General features: G+C 37.9%; 1 long non-coding RNA gene across 6 annotated transcripts in view; it reads right to left on the minus strand.

Annotated features, from left to right (window-relative positions):
- The window catches only part of LOC111932924 (uncharacterized), a 56,263-nt gene that overhangs the window by 16,844 nt on the left and 20,237 nt on the right, over positions 1-19,182 (minus strand). For 2 of the 6 annotated variants that reach the window (XR_002866423.2, XR_015285511.1), the window contains exons 3-4: positions 15,217-15,378; positions 10,987-13,824 (exon numbers count right to left, since the gene is read on the minus strand). This is a non-coding gene — a long non-coding RNA (uncharacterized LOC111932924). Of the gene's footprint in view, positions 1-3,324; positions 5,124-5,429; positions 5,524-10,986; positions 13,825-14,920; positions 15,379-19,182 lie in introns of those variants that run through there. The other 4 variants (XR_015285512.1, XR_015285513.1, XR_002866425.2 and 1 more) reach the window with 4 other exon arrangements.

Raw genomic sequence — 19,182 nt, forward strand, 5'->3', positions numbered from 1 at the left:
AAAGAATATTAAACCTTCAGTACTAAAGGTAATTGTCACCAGAGTGGAAGGATGTTTAAAACTCATGTAAAATCACTTATCTCAAAAAAGAAACTTGATCTTTCTGTGCCTAAATAACCAACTAGCAAGGTTCATGGTAAATTTCCTGTATTCCTCAATTTGAAGAAGGACTTGAAACAGCTGTCTCCCTGTTTTATGCAGGTATCTCAGCCATTACATTTAGGGATATTCATACTGCGTAGTAAAATAATATTTAAATCTAACAACTGTTTGATATTTAAATAGAAGAGAGAGCTACTGAAACCACAATCATGCAGAACACAGATACATCTGAATTTCAACTGTTGTTTCAAGCCAGCCATGTTAACAAATAAATCTATACATTTAATTATTCCGCTATATACCTGGTAGGAGAGTAAACAACACATAGCAACCAGGAATTCTGTGTTTTGGAAAAGGCTCAGTCTGGTTATGCTGGTTTGGAAACTGCACCAAATACAACTCCACCAGTACAACAACCAAGAGAACATTGAGTTTGCAGATACAATTGGGTTTAAGCCATAACAGAGCACTGCCAGAGTTTGTGCAGTACACAATATAATGAGTGTCAAAACCAGACCTGCCATTAGGAAAGGGTCAACATTTAAGTGCCAAAGTGTTTTAATCAAGTCCAGGATAAAGTAGTAGCTGGCAATATATACAACTCATGTATTAAATTGTTTATCTTGTCTATTTATGATCCTTATTCTAGGATGTTTAAGAGAAGTAAATTTCTTAACATAACTAAGTCTGCCTCAAAGTTCTTGCCCAAGATTATGTCAAAATTTACAGCTGTGGAGGTTCTCTTCTGCCAGTTTCCACTATGGTTTTATCATCAGCCTTGTTTTTTCCTTTACCACACTAGTCTTTGATGATAGCCTTTGTCTTCTCAAATATTTTTTTTTTTTTGTTCCTAATTACATATATTATTTTCTGCCTGACAGAGTAATCAGTACAACTGAAAAGAAGCACCAAGATCACTGGTATTCTGAAAATTATAGCCTCAGCCAACTGCATCCCACCTGTAAATTTACCTGAAAACAGCCCTTTCCCCCTTCCCAGACCTGAATGCTTGATGAGTGTTACACATCTCCTTTTTCTGACATTCAGAAACTTTCTGGTTCTGAACCTATTTTTATTCTTGGGCAGATTATAACTGTCATTTTCTGTTGAATCTTAAATATGGATGACTTCACATTTTATCATCCTGATTTATTCACTACCAATGCAAACTCAACACAGTTTAAAAAAAAAGAGTTTCTTATTTTCCACATGCATATTCATTAGCAGGTGGAAAAGATCATACACAATCACAGTGCTTACTGAGGCAATTTGCCTGCATCTGCCCACTTTTTATTGTTTCAGGTCACCTGTCCTTTAGAATTATTTCTGTCCCTGCTGTAGCAAAGAACACCCTGCATCACTAAATACCATCCGTACCTATGATGAAAGAGTAAGTCCTTCAGAGCAAGGAAGATGCCAAAAGGAATGAAATTATTTAGTAAAAAAAAAAAAAAAAAATAAAATCCATACTAGAGATCAGAAGGGAACTTGTGACAAATGACTGACAGTGATGCTGCCATGCCTGATCTGTTCCACATTGGCAACACTGGAGACAGTTCTGCCATCTGTGTTTCCAGGTGGGAATAAAGGACATCAGAGAGAAGAATCTCTGGTTCTGAAGAGCAGAAAGTGTGTTGTGGGCAAGAATGACAAAAAATGGCTTGGACAGCTGGAATAAGCTCTCCTCAGAGGAGAAAGAAGAGGGCACAGTTTTGTTGTTTAGCACAGAACAGAACCCATTATATCAAATTGCTTTGGGCATTTATTTAACATCTGATTGCCTAAGGCCAGGCATCTACAGCTCTTTACAAGCAGACATTAAAGACTCTCTAATGTTCCACATGCTCTGTGAGGCCTCTAATCCCTCCTTCCTGTTTATTTTGTTGGGTTTAAGTCCACTGGTTTTAGTACAACTACACTAGCACAGAACTGGAATAAGACAGGACTTGAGGGTGTCATAGAAGCTGTCCACCACACTCTGTACCATGTCAACTTGTTGGTATTTTCATGCTGAGTAGGAATTGTAGAACACCTTTTCTCTAATTATTTTCCAAACTTCAATTGAAAGAAAAATCTTTCATTCAGAATACAAGTAAGCACTAAAAATAAAACCACAGAGAAAAATAACATACTCTTAGCTTTTCTCCCATTTATAAGGGATTTTCTGACTTCCTTGTAATGGGAAAAAATGCACTTTCTCAGCTGTAATGGGAACAAATTTACTAGACTATTTAAAGCACACCTGGTAACTTGCTGTGCCAAGATATCTTTTGGGGGAAGGAATTTTTTCTGAGATCCACATTTTAATTCCCTGGTGTTTCTCTCTGGACTTCTGTGCTGTACAGTACAGATATTCTTCATAATCACATTTCTAATTATTTTTTTTATGGGCAGGGAGATGTCACCACATTTTTGATTGGATGAACAAAATTTAATATTAGTTAACCCAACTTATTTCCTGCTTCAGGGAGCCATTAGATTTAATGGAGCAGTAATTCTGACATTCCTGACTCAGATTGACAATTGGTTTCTTATAGTTAGATTAGGAGCATACTCTGGGCTAGAAGATCCTCTGACAATTTGCATAGTTATACATACATTGCTTCACTCTGGTGTACATTCTGAGTATTTATATTTGGAGGTGGCTTGACTTCTCCTAGTGAGATGTAACCCCAATTTCACTACTTAGTGTTTATACTACACCAGTTTCTTGTCACTTGTCTCTGCATGGTTAAGGCATCAGTGGAGGGATTTGCACAAGGAGTCACTGGACATGGCAGACTTCAGATGCCACCCCACAGAGTGTCTTTGCAGTTGTAAAATGACTACTTCATAATTAATAAGATAAACTACTTTGGAAACATAAGATTGTTGGGTTTTTTTTGTCTTCAGGACACAAAGGTACCAATCTCTGAACCCGAACCAATCTCTCTCTAGCTGAAATAATAACCTATAGTGCTTCTTCCTAGGCATTTTCTGAATTTAGCTTTTGTTTTCCTGCTGTAGTGATCTGCAGATATTTTAGTAACTGCTTTCCTTTTCTGAAAGTTTTCAAAGATTACTTCTATACTTAAGCAATAAATTCCACAAAACAACTTTTAGAGATGACTTCACATTTATTTCAGGTATTGCACACCTGAACAGATAACATAGAACACATTGTACTGCACTGGGGTACACCATGGTAGCTCTCTAGCTGCCTATGCTATTCTTACAAATTACTTTTTTTTTTTTTTATTTTCTGTAGATTGATGAAGATTATTTTGTCTTCATATAATTATCTATTTGGTATTCACCTATTTCAAACAGAATTTGTTCTCACCTTGGGGTGAAAGCACTATTGTAAGCCCAATAAAAAAGGATATTCTGAAATCTACTTTCTTAGCTTGAATATTTTTTTTTCTACTGATAAATGGGACTCTTCAGAGGTTTATTATAGGACTGACTTATCTGCAATAAATTCACTAGAATATTAACCACTTGACCTATATTATATAGCTCCTACCCAAGATGGCACACAATTTACCTGGAAACACCTAGAAGAACTACAAAATGGAGTTGGGTCAGAGATTATGGTAAGTGACCTGGGACTCTGCAAAACACTTTGAAATATTAGCTAATTTATTATGCTTATTGTTTTACTAAAATCTAGGCTCAGCAGAGGCCGGAGATATTTTGCAGCTGCAGTAGTCATAAAAGATTAATCATGACAGACAGGGTTGCAGTCTTTTTTAATATGTAGCAGGTTTTTGAATAGAACAAGTTCCCAGCATTGATGAAACCAGACAAGAGCTAAAGATTGCCCCAATGGGATCAATATTGCTACCTATGTTTTGGCAGTGGGTAAAGGCCTGAATCTGGACTGAAATTCATTTATGTTAGGAGCTGAATATACATGGAGAAAGAAACTTTCAGTCTCAAGAATCTAGCTTGCAGCCTAGATTTCAGTCTATTGTATAGACCACAATTTCCTAGCTGAATTACTTTGTTACTAGCAGAAAATCTGGCTCTCTTACACATCTCTGACAGCCTTGCACAAGTTCTGTGTAAGACTGTCAGAGCTGGTGACTCTCTATAACACAGGCTGTTTATGTTTGAACCACCATCCTCCTTCTAGTATTTCATTTCTCTGAGTGCCTCGTTGATCTCTCTTTACTCAATTTAGGATTTAAAATACCTCTGAGACAGTTATTTTAGAGATCAAGTTACATTTTGATTTAGCTTTGTAAAATATGTGTAATAAGAACATAAAACACTGATGCCAAAAGGGATGACACTGCTGTTGGGAGTACAGCTTCCTCCAAGCTAATAGAGGCCAACTGCTATCACTTCTCATGCAGAGACTTTCCACTGAGTGTTTTTATAAGATGCACACCTGACATGTCAGAAGTGCACCAATGGATTTATCCGCTACCCATGGGGAGATTGAGTGTAGGTGGGCATGGAAGGCAGTGGGTCGAGGGCTTTTGGAGGGCTTGGGTTGCCCTCTGCTATCACTCAGGCAGGGAAGGTGAAATTCTCTCAGTTAATTTGTGTTAAGGACCTGTGGTATGGGCATCAAACCTATGCTGTGTTCTTTGTTCTTTGGCTATCCAAATTTCAGTTCAGCTTAGATCGTCATTAAAACCTAGAGAGAAAAGACTGAAGGTATCATATTTTAATTTTCTTAAGTGTGTGGGAATAAGACTCACTATTTTACAGTTTCTAAAGGGAAAATGGAACGTTATTTACACAGTGTATTAGAGGTTAAATTCTCACTTTAAAGATTATGGCACAGGTACATTGCTCTCTGTTTTGGAGGAAGAATATTACTTTCAAGAGTTTCAGAATATGCCTTCTATTGCTCCTATAACATGCATGTGTGTAAACAGAAAATAAATTAGCATTATTTGAAAAGGAGGGAACTGGATAGAATAGCTTCTTCATGGCTTACCTCATGGCTTACTTCACTTGCTACCAACTTACCTGCCTTACAGCTGCTTAGGTCACCACGCATCAAGGAAAATACTTTCATGGCAAAGCTAGGTATGATGACATCAATAGAATTATTTCAGAGCAAAATCTTCACAGTCAAGTTTATTCAAATAAATCTGCCTGGTAGTGTCTACAGACTGACAACAATTACTGGCTGGTAAAGCTAGGAAAGCTTTCACAAGTGAGTTTCAGCTATGGCACACCTAGTAGTGACCTGCACACTAAAATTTGCTCTATATATTTGCCTGAAGATAATAAGCTATTTAAGCTAGCAGCAGCACCTTTCATCCCTAATGAAGAGCACAGTACTGACACAGTGCTTTGTTAAAAGTCTTTGGCTTCTTTGTTAGTACCTGATGCAATGTCTCTTCGTCACACAGCTCCTTCTCTCCCCATTAACAGCAGCAGCCCAGCCTGTCATACTATTTTTAAATCACAGATTTGACACTTTCAAAGAAAAGAAAAAAAATCTTCTATCAATGAATAGAATGGTTATCTGCTTTGATGTAAATGCCCTGCTTTATTTGAAGTCTATTTATAAAAATGTATAAAACAAACTTAAAATTTATATGTGATATTCTGGCTTTCTACTCTGAGACAATGATTTCTAGCTTCCTCTTGAAAATGAGAATCTTTTCTGCTGCCCCTTCTTTGTCTTCACCTGAAAATCAGCTTTTAGAAAATACTATTCTGCATATTTTAATGGCTGATGTAATCAAGAAAATGCATAAAGTCGTAATTGAGCTCTCTCACTTAAGGCTCTGTATTTGCAATTGCCGTCTAGATCCCAAGTGCTGTCACAGCAAAAAACTGCATTGGTGATGGTTTTCTCATTTTATCTGCCCACAATGGGTAATTGTAATTCTGTCCTGGTGGGTTTACTAAAAATGTCTTTGTGAAAGCATCCTCCTCCATCTGGTGACAGATAAGAGAATATGCTGTAATCCCCATTCTTTGTACAGGGAGCTGTTTGCCACTTTGACAGTGAGAATGAACTCCAGTCTCTCAAACACATTTTTTTATTGTTTAGCCGGTCATTGCTCTAGATTCATTTACTGAACTATCAATTTCTTGTCCCTTTCATTTTCAGCACACATCTACTGAAAATGTTTTGTTGTTCATAACGCAAAGTTCTTAGAGGAGTAAAAAATGTTCCTTCTATCTGTTCTCTATGACTTGACAGCAATCCTCTCAGAAACCTTAAGCAGTTTTGGGCTTCCATTCAATTCAAGATAGTGAGTGTAGAGAAGGCTCAATTCACTATGTCCAAAATATTATTATTGGCCTAAACTGTGAACTAACTCTTTAAGTCTGAAACACTAATCCTAAATATGAGTGTTCAATGTCCAAAATGCCCTGGGGGAATTCACTTTCCCTATGCACCTTTTCCCAATATCTAATTTCCCTAGTACACCTTTATCTTACCAGGTCAAAAAAGCAGCACTAAATTAAATCATGTCTCATTTGCAAATCAGCCCTGGACCGAGATTTTTTTATAGAGATTATCACCAGAGCAGTGCAAATCTATGATCTTTACTAAATAAAGGGGGAGCTTCCTCTTCAAAAGAGAAAAAGAAGTTTGAGGAAGTTCTTCATACAACAGCAGAATGGCTGTAACACTCTTTAATTCTTTCTCCTGCTGAGGAGATTCAGAGCGGGCACCTTGTCAGACCCTCTGACCCTTTAATTTCTGCCGTGTGGCAGTGCTGGGGCACAGCTGGGCACCTCTGGCTGTGCTTGGGAGCGAAGGAGCAGGAGAAGCACTGGTAGTCCCACTGGAAAGGGATACTCGTGTAGCTTTTCTCTTGTTGATACATTTGGAGGATGGGTGGGCTGGTTTCCAGCCCCTGTACCCAGGAATACATTCCTCTTTTCGGTGGTATAATTTTAAAAAGTATTCAATTACTCTGATACTCAATCCTCATGTGGAAACTAATGTATCCTTCTGCTGCTGGGTTTCAGAGGGTAAGGCATGTTCCTCCTCCACTGGTAAGAGGAGTTTGAAAGGGAGCTGAAGGCCTTGTTTTAGAGGAGTGTTCGAAGTTAGAAACACCAATGAGGGTGTGGTAACTAAACTATTACAAAAGTCTATATTTAGAACATATGCTGGTGCTTTTATTAAAAAACTAACAATTATCTCACATCTAAGTTTCTCTTTCCTAAACGTGTGAGTTTTTTTTGGAACTTCCTTCAAGTTGTCTGTATGTATCCAAGTGTAATAATGCCAAGAAACTCAAATAGTTCCAATTCAAAGCCAGGTATTTTCAATCTGGCCATTGCAATGCTTAGCATCACAGTGTCTAAACATATTATTCAATTTCATTTTATTTTAGTTAGCACGTGGGTCTGACTCATAGGTCCATGAGTTGAACTGGTTCTGTATTGAATTTTCAGATTGACAGTGACATTACTGAGACAAGATATTCAGTCTCAGAATAGCACATGTGTGGGGAAAATACTAGTTTAGAAGGCTATTTTTTATAATAAAAACTTATTCTTTCAGTCATTCTTGAAGCAAAGAAAAATCATTAAGAAGGGACAAATTTACATATTTCATCATAACAGAAAAATAGTAAGTAATTTTATGGTTTTGCTTTATCTATTCTTTCCTAAAAAAAATAAAGTAAATTATATTATTATATTCACAAAGAAAAAAAAAAGTATATATAAAAATATAGCTATTATCTTGCCAATTATTTCTCACATACATACAATTTTGTTTCTAAAATTCCTTAAATATGTTTTCTCTAGACCAAATATTCAACTGATTGGTATGTTGCCTAAAGTCCTTGTTAATCTCCTGTCTTGGTGTCTTCCATGTGTTCATAACTTCAGCAAGTCAGATAAAAGAAGTAATGAAGTTTGACTATATATTAGTCATTACTTCTACTAGTGTAAGTCAGGTCCAGAATTCAAGAGCCTGCTGCATTAAAATGAGTTACATTATTATTGGTTGGAAAAAAGTCATCTAAGCAGTATCATTTGGGAGCAAGGACAGAAGTCCTTGCTGTCAAATCTGCATAACTGCAATCTTCCATCACTGGCAGGTAAAGCCAGTTATATTTCTTCTCAGGTCTAATATTTCTGCTTTCTCAGAGAATAAAGGGAGAGTTCAAGTGCCTGCCTACCTAAAAATGATCACAGCAGATCAGGAGGGCAATCTGCCAATGGAGACACTTCTAAACTTTCAGGCCATTTAGGAAAATGCATAGTAAATATAAATCTCTATCAGATCCTGGGCAGAAGGTGAACTCAACTGCAATCTACATTTAGATGGTATTTAAGAGGATCAGACCTCAACCAGACTCCTGAAGAAAACTACATATTTGATCTTGTGCATTTGAAAAACTCTGATGTGTTATTAGACCCTTAGATTAGAACTGATATGAATTACACAGCACAGGAATAAGAATCTGCAGCAAGAAACAATTTAGCACAAATAGGTAGCAGCTACTCTGTACCACATTTGATGTCCCAAAATAGAAATGAAATATGATACAGAAGGTGATAAGTGAACAAACACAATTGATTCTTAGGAAGAGGAGGAGGGAGATGGGTAGGATCATTACAATTTACTTTGTTGTGTTACACCAGGGAATGGAGGCTGAATGAAATATGTTTAGCTTGAATCTGAACTGCCACTTGCAACCCTTTGATTAAAAATAAAAACTGTTGCATCGTGATATGCAGCATTTTCAATCTACTGTTCCCAATGAAAAAGCATTTTATGTAGCTGCATTGCATTTCAAATGTCTAGTTTTAGGTTATGTAAATAGGCATGATAAACTACTAGTTACAGAGGAGCTGATGTCTGATATTACAGAAAAGGAAATAAAAGATAGGAGGAAAGTACTCCTACAAACATGGGTTATCTAATATCAGATATGAAACTTGTTAATGACAAAGTGCCAAATCATTTCTGGGACCTGATATTATTTGTAAGTCCCAACATTTCCTACTAACCATCAAAGACAAAAGTATCTGATTTCTACAGTGAAATGCCACAGCAGCACAGAAGGAAGCTGCTTTCTCAATTCAAAGGCATAAATTTAACTGATTGGTGTAAAACTGTATTTTTAAGAAACTGAGTTTCCTCAAATGCCTAAGTGATGCAGTATTGTTGTGAAGACTATTTATTTCTATCATGTTAATAATACATTCAAATCTGTCAGACTTTTACTGAAGATGTTATAAATTAACATCTCAGGGTTATGATGTTTAATTAGGTGAACATCAATATTAATAACCATCTGTGACTGTCATCTACACTTTTTCTGGTTTAATACTACATACTATATTGGACTGAAAAATGTGTGTATACAATTGAAAATTAAGGAAAGAAAGCAATGGATTTTGAGGAACATACATTAGAAACATCATCTAATTGCTAATCAGACTCACTAAAAATGCAGTATCTACAATGATTTATGTGCCCTTATCAATAGAAAGGAATTAGTTGTTTTGACATATTTTTGTGTCAAGTTTTGCTCAACAGTACAATTAATCTTTCAACTTAGGGAGGAAATTGTTTAGTACACATTTCCCCCTTTCTTCCCTGATAGAGATGGAGCATTCTGAATATCATTCAGATCATACTTTTTATTCTAACTTGATATTGATTAGCCTGGGCTAAATTTTTGGTATATTTATCTTCAGTCTAAGTGTTCAATTATTCCGAGCAGCTGGAGATTTATCTATCATCATTTGTACTAGGCATTGTGAGGACAAATTTTAGCTGACCACATATTCAACTTTTCAGAACAGAGCCATTCGTTATTATGTTTGTAGGAAAGACGCTAAAGGAAAGGAATTTGTGAACTCAGGAGCAAGATTTGGTTGAACAACCACAAGATTCTGTCAAGAAAGTTGTCACCAACATTTCTTCTGGATGAAACTTCTTTAGCCCTGCTCTTTTGAAGCCCCTGTAGTGAGAACCCCACCACTTTTAGCATGGCCTTAAGTGCCAGAAGTGCTGGATTTTAATGCAGGACACGTCATTCACTGCAGGAATATAACCTGTAATCATGGTGAGTTAGCTGTACAAGCCCTGGAAAATCCTACTCATAGTCTCCTAATGGTATAGCCACTAATTAATTGACACTGTATTTAGAAGCAGGCGGGAAAGGAATACAAATTGTGCAATAAAGAGAGCATCAAACACCTCTGCTCACTGGAGAAACACTAAGAAGGAAAAGCAGAAAAATACTGAAGGAGAACAAACCTGTCTATCTTCTTTGTGGTTAGTTTGTTGCATGCTGAGTGCATTTATATGTAATACTCATATCACCAAAAGTAACCACAGCTTTGTAGTGCCATGCTGAGAAACATGCCCTTAAGCAAGTGACTTCCCAGAAAACGATGTTACAGCATCAGTGTATCAATGGCTTTATTGCTCCACAGTGTAGTTTTCAGCAGGCTGCGCTTCTGGGAGCAAAACAAGGCACTGCTTTCTCTCCAAAAGTGTCCTTGTAAAAATCTAACAGTATAGTTACAGGCTAGAAAATAATTCTCATTCTCAGGTGGGTAATTGCTACCTTTCTTCTTCAGGTCTCTTCTCTACCCTGTAAGTATTCACAGTTCTCTCTGCAAGCAAATAGATCTTCTCTGTATTTAAAAGCATGGGTGACTGGCTAATAATGTTGGAGTGTACACTACGCTTGAATCAACAAACAAGGGTAGATCTACTGCTTCTTGGGGGAGGAGTAACATATGTTTACTGTCTGGCTATAGTCACAGCTGATTAAATCATTGGCTGATGCAGAATAGATAGCACTATATAAGCTCTAGAGATGCTTAGGGTTGCTTTTGCTTAATCACGCAGAGTGCAATATCATCTATTGCGTGAGGTCTCTGATATCATATAAGTGTGCTTTCTGCCTCTAATTTTGTGTAGAGAATTATCACTGAAGATTTTTTTTTTTTTATTTTTTTTATTTTTTCTTCATGGAAAGGCCAAAACCAAAGTAAAGCAAAACAATAAACCAAACCCTGCCCTCCACAACTTCGAGCCTACTTTTTATACTTTTTCCTTCTTTTCATTTTACTTTTACGCTTTTTAGTTCAATTGCCGTATTTATCAAAAATGAAAGTATGTTTACATTAAATATTTACATTTTACCCAGCAAACAGTTTAAAGTAAAACAATGAAATACTTTTGCAATACTTTTATTTTTGCTGTACAGCTCATACTACTGTCAGTCAATTGAAAGTCATTGTTACAGCCATCACTGAAAGGCTATAAAGAGCATAAAACCTTGAGAATTTACACACCCCAAGGTGTGTACTTCAAGGCTGTTCACTCAAAGATTTGCAATTAAACTAACACGTACCTCATTTAACCAGCTAGGTGACAAAAGCACAGGTCATGCAATTTTGTGCTAATGTGTGTTCTCAGAATTGGCTGAGGAGACAAGACGGTAGTTTAATCCCAGGGACAGAGTTAGTGAGACATGAAAGAGAAAAGGATCTTGAAGGATGCATCTGGAAAGTGTTTGTATTGGTACTGATACTCAATAAAGAATAGAACGAGTCAATATGCCACTGAAACAGTAAAACAGCTGATGCCAAAGCATTTTGGAAGAAGGTTAGTTCTCATAACAAAATGTGACAAAGAAACCAAATTCATCCGTTCTTGACTTAGGGAATAAATTAAGGCTGCAACTGGGTCCAATTATACTTCTGTTTTAACAATGACCATGTCTCCTGAGCTATGTAGGTCTGTCATTGCCAGGCTTAATTTACTGCCTTTCCCCTTCAGCTCATCCTGGCAATCCAATACAGGAGAGCACAGGGCAAGTTCTGTCTAGAGGCACAGGATGTGCAGTGTGCCAGAGCTGCAGGCTGGTATCTGGCATGGATCTGCCACACCTTCACTATGCTCCCAGGTGCTGAGCTACCCAGGCTCTACCCAGGTGTGGACACCTCACCCACCACAGTCAATCTGCCGAGTGATTCTGGGCTACTGCGGGCAGCTGAGGTGACCCAATGCTTCCCAAGGGTAGACTTGTCCCAGTCTACCCCTGAGGGACAGCACACCCTTGGGAAGCTGTTCACCATTCACTGCTCCTGGATGACCATTCCAGTTCAGAGGAGACTCTTCAAAGGGTAGGAAGCCACATGCAGCTCAGAGGGGTGACGTTAGCAGATGGCACAGCTTGCTCTGCAAAAATTGAACAATTCTTCTACTCCCTCTGAGACTCAAGTGCCCTCTCAAGGTCAAGGTACTGTTGAATAGTGGGTATCCATTCTTGACACGGGGTATCAGAGATTAATATCACACATCCTCAGATTCAGCAGATCATTACTCTTGCTCTGAGTCTGGAGGATTATAAATTTTGGACTCCATCATCCATATCAGTTGCTTTATTAAATGTATGTCTGCACTTCTAGAACTAAAGTAACAACAGCTCAGTGGTTCCTAGAAACGATCCTTGTGAAGTGAAGAGGATGGGACAATAGGAATTTACAGAAATAAATATCCTGGAGAACATGATAAAGCATTATTCACCGCACTGTTTTGCTGTTGTTTGCTCCTCTTTATAGTGAGTGTGAATATCTCCAGCCAGTTTTCTGGCAACAGAGGCCAACTTCACTGCTGGAAGTCCATTCAAGATTAAAACACATAAACTAAAGCTGTGAACAAATTTTCTAAGATCCCATTATAGCGTATTGGTTTTGCATAGCCAGGTTTTGGAAGCAGAGGGAAGGGGTGGAGAGGAGTGGGGGGCTGCAAGTGTGGCTTCTGCCAGAAGCTGCCCCCATGTCCCATGGAGATAATTCCAGCTGTTCCCAAGATGGACCTGCCATTGGCCAAGGCTGTGTCCATCACTAATGGTGGTAGCGCCTCTTGGACAACAGATTTTAAAAAACAAAGGTCAGCTGCAGCTGGGAGAGAGACTATGAGAGAGCAAAAATACACTGCAGCTGCCAAGGTCAGGGCAGAAAGGGTTGGAGGAGGTGCTCCAGGAGCCAGGGCAGAGATTTCCTGCAGTCCGTGGTGTAGCCTGTGGTGAGGCAGTCCCTGGAGATCCATAAAGGATCAGAGATACACCTGCAGCCCATGGAAGACCACAGAGTGGAGCAGGAGAGGAGTGTGAAGAGTCCTGCCCTTGAGGGGGGAGCAGCAGAGACAACATGAACTGATGACAGCCCCTATTCCCCATCCACCTGCACTACTGAGGGAGAAGGTAGAGAAAACTGGGAATGAAGTTGATCCTGGGAAAAAGAGAAGGGTGGGGGGTTTAGCTTGGGGTTTTTTTATATTTATTTCTTATTATCCAACTTTGATTTTATTGGTAACAAATTAAGGTAAATTTCCTGGGCCGAGCTTATTTTGCCTGTAATGGTAACTGGTGAGTGACCTCTCCCTGTCCTTATTTTGACCCATGAACTCTTCATTATATTTTCTCTCCCCTGCCCAGCTGAGAAGGGAAGGGATAGCACAGCTTTGGAGGTCATCTGAAATCCATCCAGGGTCAATCCTCTTCACCATTATAATCAGTGAAGATCCAGTCAATACATCTGTGGAGACTAGGGAGCAGTTTGCTGTCTGGTATCTCAGGCTTGGATGACTCACTCTAGGTGTGTTGGCTTGATGTCCTTTGCCCACTGTGGGGGCCTGAGGAGCTCACTCTGATGCACACTTGAACACAGATGTCTTTAGGGGGAGAAATTTCTTCCCAGGTCTCAATATCAGAGGAGAGCTGGAGTGGAGGGGCACTGTCACACAGGGGTGGTCAGAGTGTTCACCTAACAAAAAAATGGGAAGAGGCTCCAAGGCTACTGTGGAGGCAAAAATCTCCTCACTGTGCTGAGTTGTTCAGCACGTGTTTCTGCATTCAGCATGCAAGCACTCAAACACACACACATATATATATACATGAATAAATAGTCTCTATGGAGCCATATGTGTATTCCCATTAAAAGAATGCAACCTGTGCAGATAATAATTTATGAACTATCAAACCCACTTTTGAAAACTGGTCTACAGAATATGGCAAGAGCTGAATCCAGAGTGAATATTTATGACTGAGATTATAGCCCTGTGAAAGTGGACGCTTGTAATACAAACACTGTCAGATGTTTTAACTGTGGCTTTGCCAAGTGACCCCCTGGGAGCCTGATCTGAAGCCCATTTAAAGCAATGGAAAGCTTCCCACAGACTTCAGTGGGTTTTAGGATCAGGCATTTAATGTGACTTGCAATGCCTGTGTGTTAAACATCCATTTATCTCTCAGTTCTAAATCAGTTGAAAGTCTATAATACCAAATTTGTTTTAACTGCTAGACCTGGGGGAGCAAAGTACTTTCAGTGTAACATGCAGGGATTGATATGAACAGCTTTCATTAAAAGTAAGGGTCAAACAGTGTGTAATTCTTAGTGTGTAATTCTGTATATGTTACAAAATTTTGCCTCGTAAAATGTCCTGCATTACAAATAAAAAATGTTCCTGCTATTTTCAGTTTCTAGATATTTATTGGACATTGCTACCACCAGCAATTTCTTTCTGCAGAACGGTCTTCTATCTGTTTTGGGGAATAGTACATTGACACATAAATTTTGTCCAAAATATGCAAGAGCCATATTTTAAACATGCAGCCTATTTAAGAGACAGTCCATGGATTTAAATCTTCAACTTTCTCTGTGAAGTGAAAATGAATTTTACTTTTTCCTTTTCATTCTATAATGCAAGTGTTTAATTGTTTCAGTGAAAGACAAATAAAAGCATCACATTTTATGTAGTTCTTTCCAGAATGAAGAGAAGATGACTAAGTAGAATTTCAAATGGGAAATTCGACGCATAAATCCACAAGCTTTTCCATTTGACATCAAATCTTTCTCATATTTCTTTTATATCATTCAATGAAATTCTGTGTTTTTATTTTCTCTTCAGTGCAACAAAATGCTAAAGGCTTGTAAGAGAAGCGGGAATAGGAATTTTATTAAAATATTTATAATTTTTTTCTGGTATGAGGAGTAGCCAGAATACCCCACTTTTTTTGTTAGAAGTAACTCCAGATTTATATCACAACCTTTAATGTGTCGTCAGATAATTTTGATCAATAGATTATTCACTACTTATAAAAAAGTTGCATATAATATGCTAGAATGGAAATATCTGATGTATTTGGAGGCAAATACCTTTAAAATGCTCTCAGTAGAACTCTATGATGGACAGGGCTGATGCATTTTGATCCTGGTTTTGTGCACGACATCCACAAATAACTAATAGCTCAGCAGGCAGTTCTGAACTCGTTCAGACCAAGTAATATCAGGCAGGTCATTCATTCATGTTCATCATCTCTGTCAAGGGGAAGAGAATACTTCATTATCTGAGATCTTTTTAATGGTCACTTCTGACACACCTGCTGTGCCTGGGCAGCATTTTTCACACATCTTCAACTTCAAGCTAACAGACATTTAGAGAGAGAGGTCTCTGTCATACATTTTTTTCTTTACAGCAGTGACAGTATGTTTCATTTTGGGTTGGGTTTTGGATTTTTTTTTTGTATTTCTGAACAGCAGATTTTTCAATCTTTTTATAAGAGTTAGAAATTTATTTTTGAACACAACCATGCAATTCTTCTGTCAATATTAATGTATGTTTTTGCAGGTTCCAATTGAACAATTTTTCATAAAAAAAAAAATCATCAAAAGCAGAAATTCTTCTGGAATTTCTTAATTCTTTGGAATTTCTTTCTTGCAGAATAAATAGAAAATCCTATTTCTGATATGTCAAATGGGGAGCAAGTAGCAAAATTTTGCACGTGACTTTCTGAAAAGAATAATCTCTAAAAATCTCTATATACTGAAAAACGTTCACCAAAACTTGTTTAGATTCATGATATGTTCAGGTTGACCCAGAAATTAATTATACCAGTAGATCTCATCAGCTGCAAATTGTTTTATCTGCCCATCCTACACTTTTACTCTGGAATACATGGTTTGCATTGCCTCTTCCATTGTCCCCTCTGGATGAATAGATAATTATGCAGTCTTCTCTTATGTAGCTCCTCTGGTAATGTTGAACCTCAGTGCAGTGTGTGTCATGGCAGTGGCACTGTTACTTGGTAATTATGAGGAAGAAAAATTCTAATAATTGAAGGATTAAGCTGTTCAATGACTACCAGGGGTCAAGATAAAACACCAGCTCTTACAGCTATTTTTCAGCTGCATGTATATGAAATTTCTCACATCTGAGGGAACTGAGTTTCCCATCATTCCTGGATTTTGTCATAGACTTGTTTTGTTCCAGTAGTCTTTTCCTCTCGTTTGATCTGAGGTCATACAAATCTATTTTTTGTGCACTGGTATGAAACCACTGGCAAAATTCTTGAGGAAGCAGTGTCACCTCTGTAGATAAGAAATTAAACCTCTTCCATGAACTGTATGCCTTTAAGAGGTATTTTTAGTGACTGGGCAATGGTTCCTGTCCTGGAAGGAATTTCTCCAGCCTAAGGGCTGAAACAGGGTGTGTGAGATTTTTTTGTATGAAGCTTGTGACATCAAGGTACAAATACGGTAGAAATTCAAAACAATTTCTAAAAGAGGAAGAAAAGGGGAAAAAAAAGTCAGACCAGAAAAATGCAGTGTTTTTCCAGCAAGAGGATAATACATGAGCAGTGTGCCAACAGCTGTGCTTTTTGGATGGGACCCACCTTCTGCAGTAACTGGAGGGAAGCAGTCATGTTTGCTAACCCAAACAAAGGGCGGATTAAACAGGCTCCTTTGGGGCACTCAGCATCAGAGTGGCCAGCCCTGGGAAGTGCTGGGCACTGTTCTGCAGAGGACAAGCCTCTGCTGCTGGGTGCTGTGCTGCTGCCACACTGTAGGGAGACACGAAGCAAACCAAAGCTCCTAGACATGCCCATCAGGACTAAGCAAATATCTAGCAGAAGATATGTCTGTTTAAAATATTTACAAGAGAGCTGCACTTCATCAGAGCTTGAGAGCTATCTGCCTCTTCCTTGCCCTGTGCTTTTTCTCATGCAAAAAATGAAAGAAAACTTGCCTGTGAATAGTTGTACATTGCAGTCTCCAAATTGTCCCCCACAAAAGTGCCTTACTATTTTTCACTTTCCAAATTTTCAGTCCCTATGAGAATCTTTCAAACTCTGATGCTTCCTTAAAACCTTTTATCCTGCCTACCAGCAAGATCAGCCAAAGAGAAAACACACAAAGTGTTTCTGAAGCATCTTAAATGGTATCTTTGGGATTGAATCTGTAGTAGCTAACCCTCTCTGTTACAAGTCATTTCAAAGTTATATTATCTTTGGTTTGCTCCCAAACATGCGCAGATGACAATTTCCTTTTCTGATATTCACCACAGTACTGGGTACCACCTCAATAAACTGCCAAATACTCATAGTCACGAAAGTTCTTATTCTGTGCAGGGTCTGGAGCTCCATCACATTAACTGAACACTTGAGCATATGTTCACATCCTCTTGAATCACACTGTTATTTAAATGACATCTGTAATTTCACTAAGTCTTTTCTACTGCCTCCAAAAGTCCCTGAAATTTAAAACAGGGGGTCAGCTTTATTCCTAGCATGACTCTTCTCTAATTGTTGAAACTACCCCAGGGATGAATTTGGGTCAAGGTCCTTTCTTCACACCATTTTCTTTAATAGTGCTATTACTTCTGTATATACATGACATTAGGAATATCTCAGAATTAATCATTTTAGAAATAACTGTACTTTCACAGAAGAGATGTCTCAGAACCCTACCTTTATCTATACATTAAGTACAGCTAACTAGCCATTTCTGCTAGCTATTTCACAAGTTAATCAAGTAAATCACTCATTGCTGTGCTTTACTGAAACTTATAGGAGAGAATGCATAGAAAAACTGAGAAGAAGTTTGATTTCATTTAGCTTCTAGTTTTTTTGCCCAGTTTATAAGGGAATGGAAATAAGAAGTCAATCGCAGGGCTATATAATTTTTCAAAATTTGGTCAGCCACAAGTTGCTGATATGGGTGCAAATTTCCACAGTGTGTAGACATTTTGCCAAGACATGTCAACCAAACCAGAATTACAAAGGTCAGGCAAAGTAAGTTACACTGTCAGGATTTTGAAACAGCCAGAATGCCTCAAGCACAAAGAATAGGGTATTTTCTTTATATGAGGGAAATGAGGAGACACAGACATACATTACAGATTTGCTTACAATACATGTAGGTCTTGCTAAGTATCATCTTGAGCAGTGCCACATTAAAAAATTGAATCAAAAAAACCTGAGTACTGAGATTTAAGACCTGAGATTGGAATTTAAATAGACCACTTAACAATTTAGATGAGAAGAAATGTTGAAACCTAAGATCAATTAACATTCATATAGTATTTTGAGCTTTACCACCAGCTTGGATGAAGCACTTTCCACAGAGAAATACAGCTAAAAGTATTTCAGTGAAATGCTTACAGCAGGAATGATGCTGGGATGGACAGAACCAGATGGGGTCTCTCTCCTGCAAGGTTCAGTATGGGGTGGAAATCCTCTTGAGTCTGCTATTTATTTCCCTTTTTGTCCTTGTTCCAATGTTCTACTTGACTTGTAATCACCCTCCAAGGTCCCTGCCTTTATTAAGGCTGACCAAACCTCCTTTAGTGGATCAACTCCTTGTAGAGCTACTTCCTGTAAGTACTTGTTAATTATTCAGGGATTTTGAAACCTTTAGGCTAGCCTATGCATTAGGAAATCCACTTTAAAATGGTGTACATCATTGCTTTTTTATTCTGAAACAAATCTCAGCCAAAAAGCACTAGTTTCAAACAAGAATTTTTTTCATAAAAACCGAACAAGTAAAGGCCTATATTTTTCTTTTTTACACTTACACATTTGCAAATCAAGTCTCTTATCATATAGTCTTTGCTACATGATAGATTATTTAAAGCTATTTGTAAAAATATATTGTACTATGATGTTTTTCCATCTCACCAAAACTGCAAATAATATACTGTTTGAAATTACACTTTCTGTAAATATATTAAGTAGAAGAGAGCTCTAAAATTGCACCCTTCTATGGCACATGTTGAAGCTTTATATTAAAGGTTATTAAATGGTGCAGGCTTCTGAGGTGTACTCATCTATGGTTTTGGTAAGT

This window comes from Cyanistes caeruleus, chromosome 4, assembly GCF_971803275.1.
Source record: "Cyanistes caeruleus chromosome 4, bCyaCae1.hap1.1, whole genome shotgun sequence".
In the NCBI taxonomy this organism is placed as follows: Eukaryota; Metazoa; Chordata; class Aves; order Passeriformes; family Paridae; genus Cyanistes; species Cyanistes caeruleus.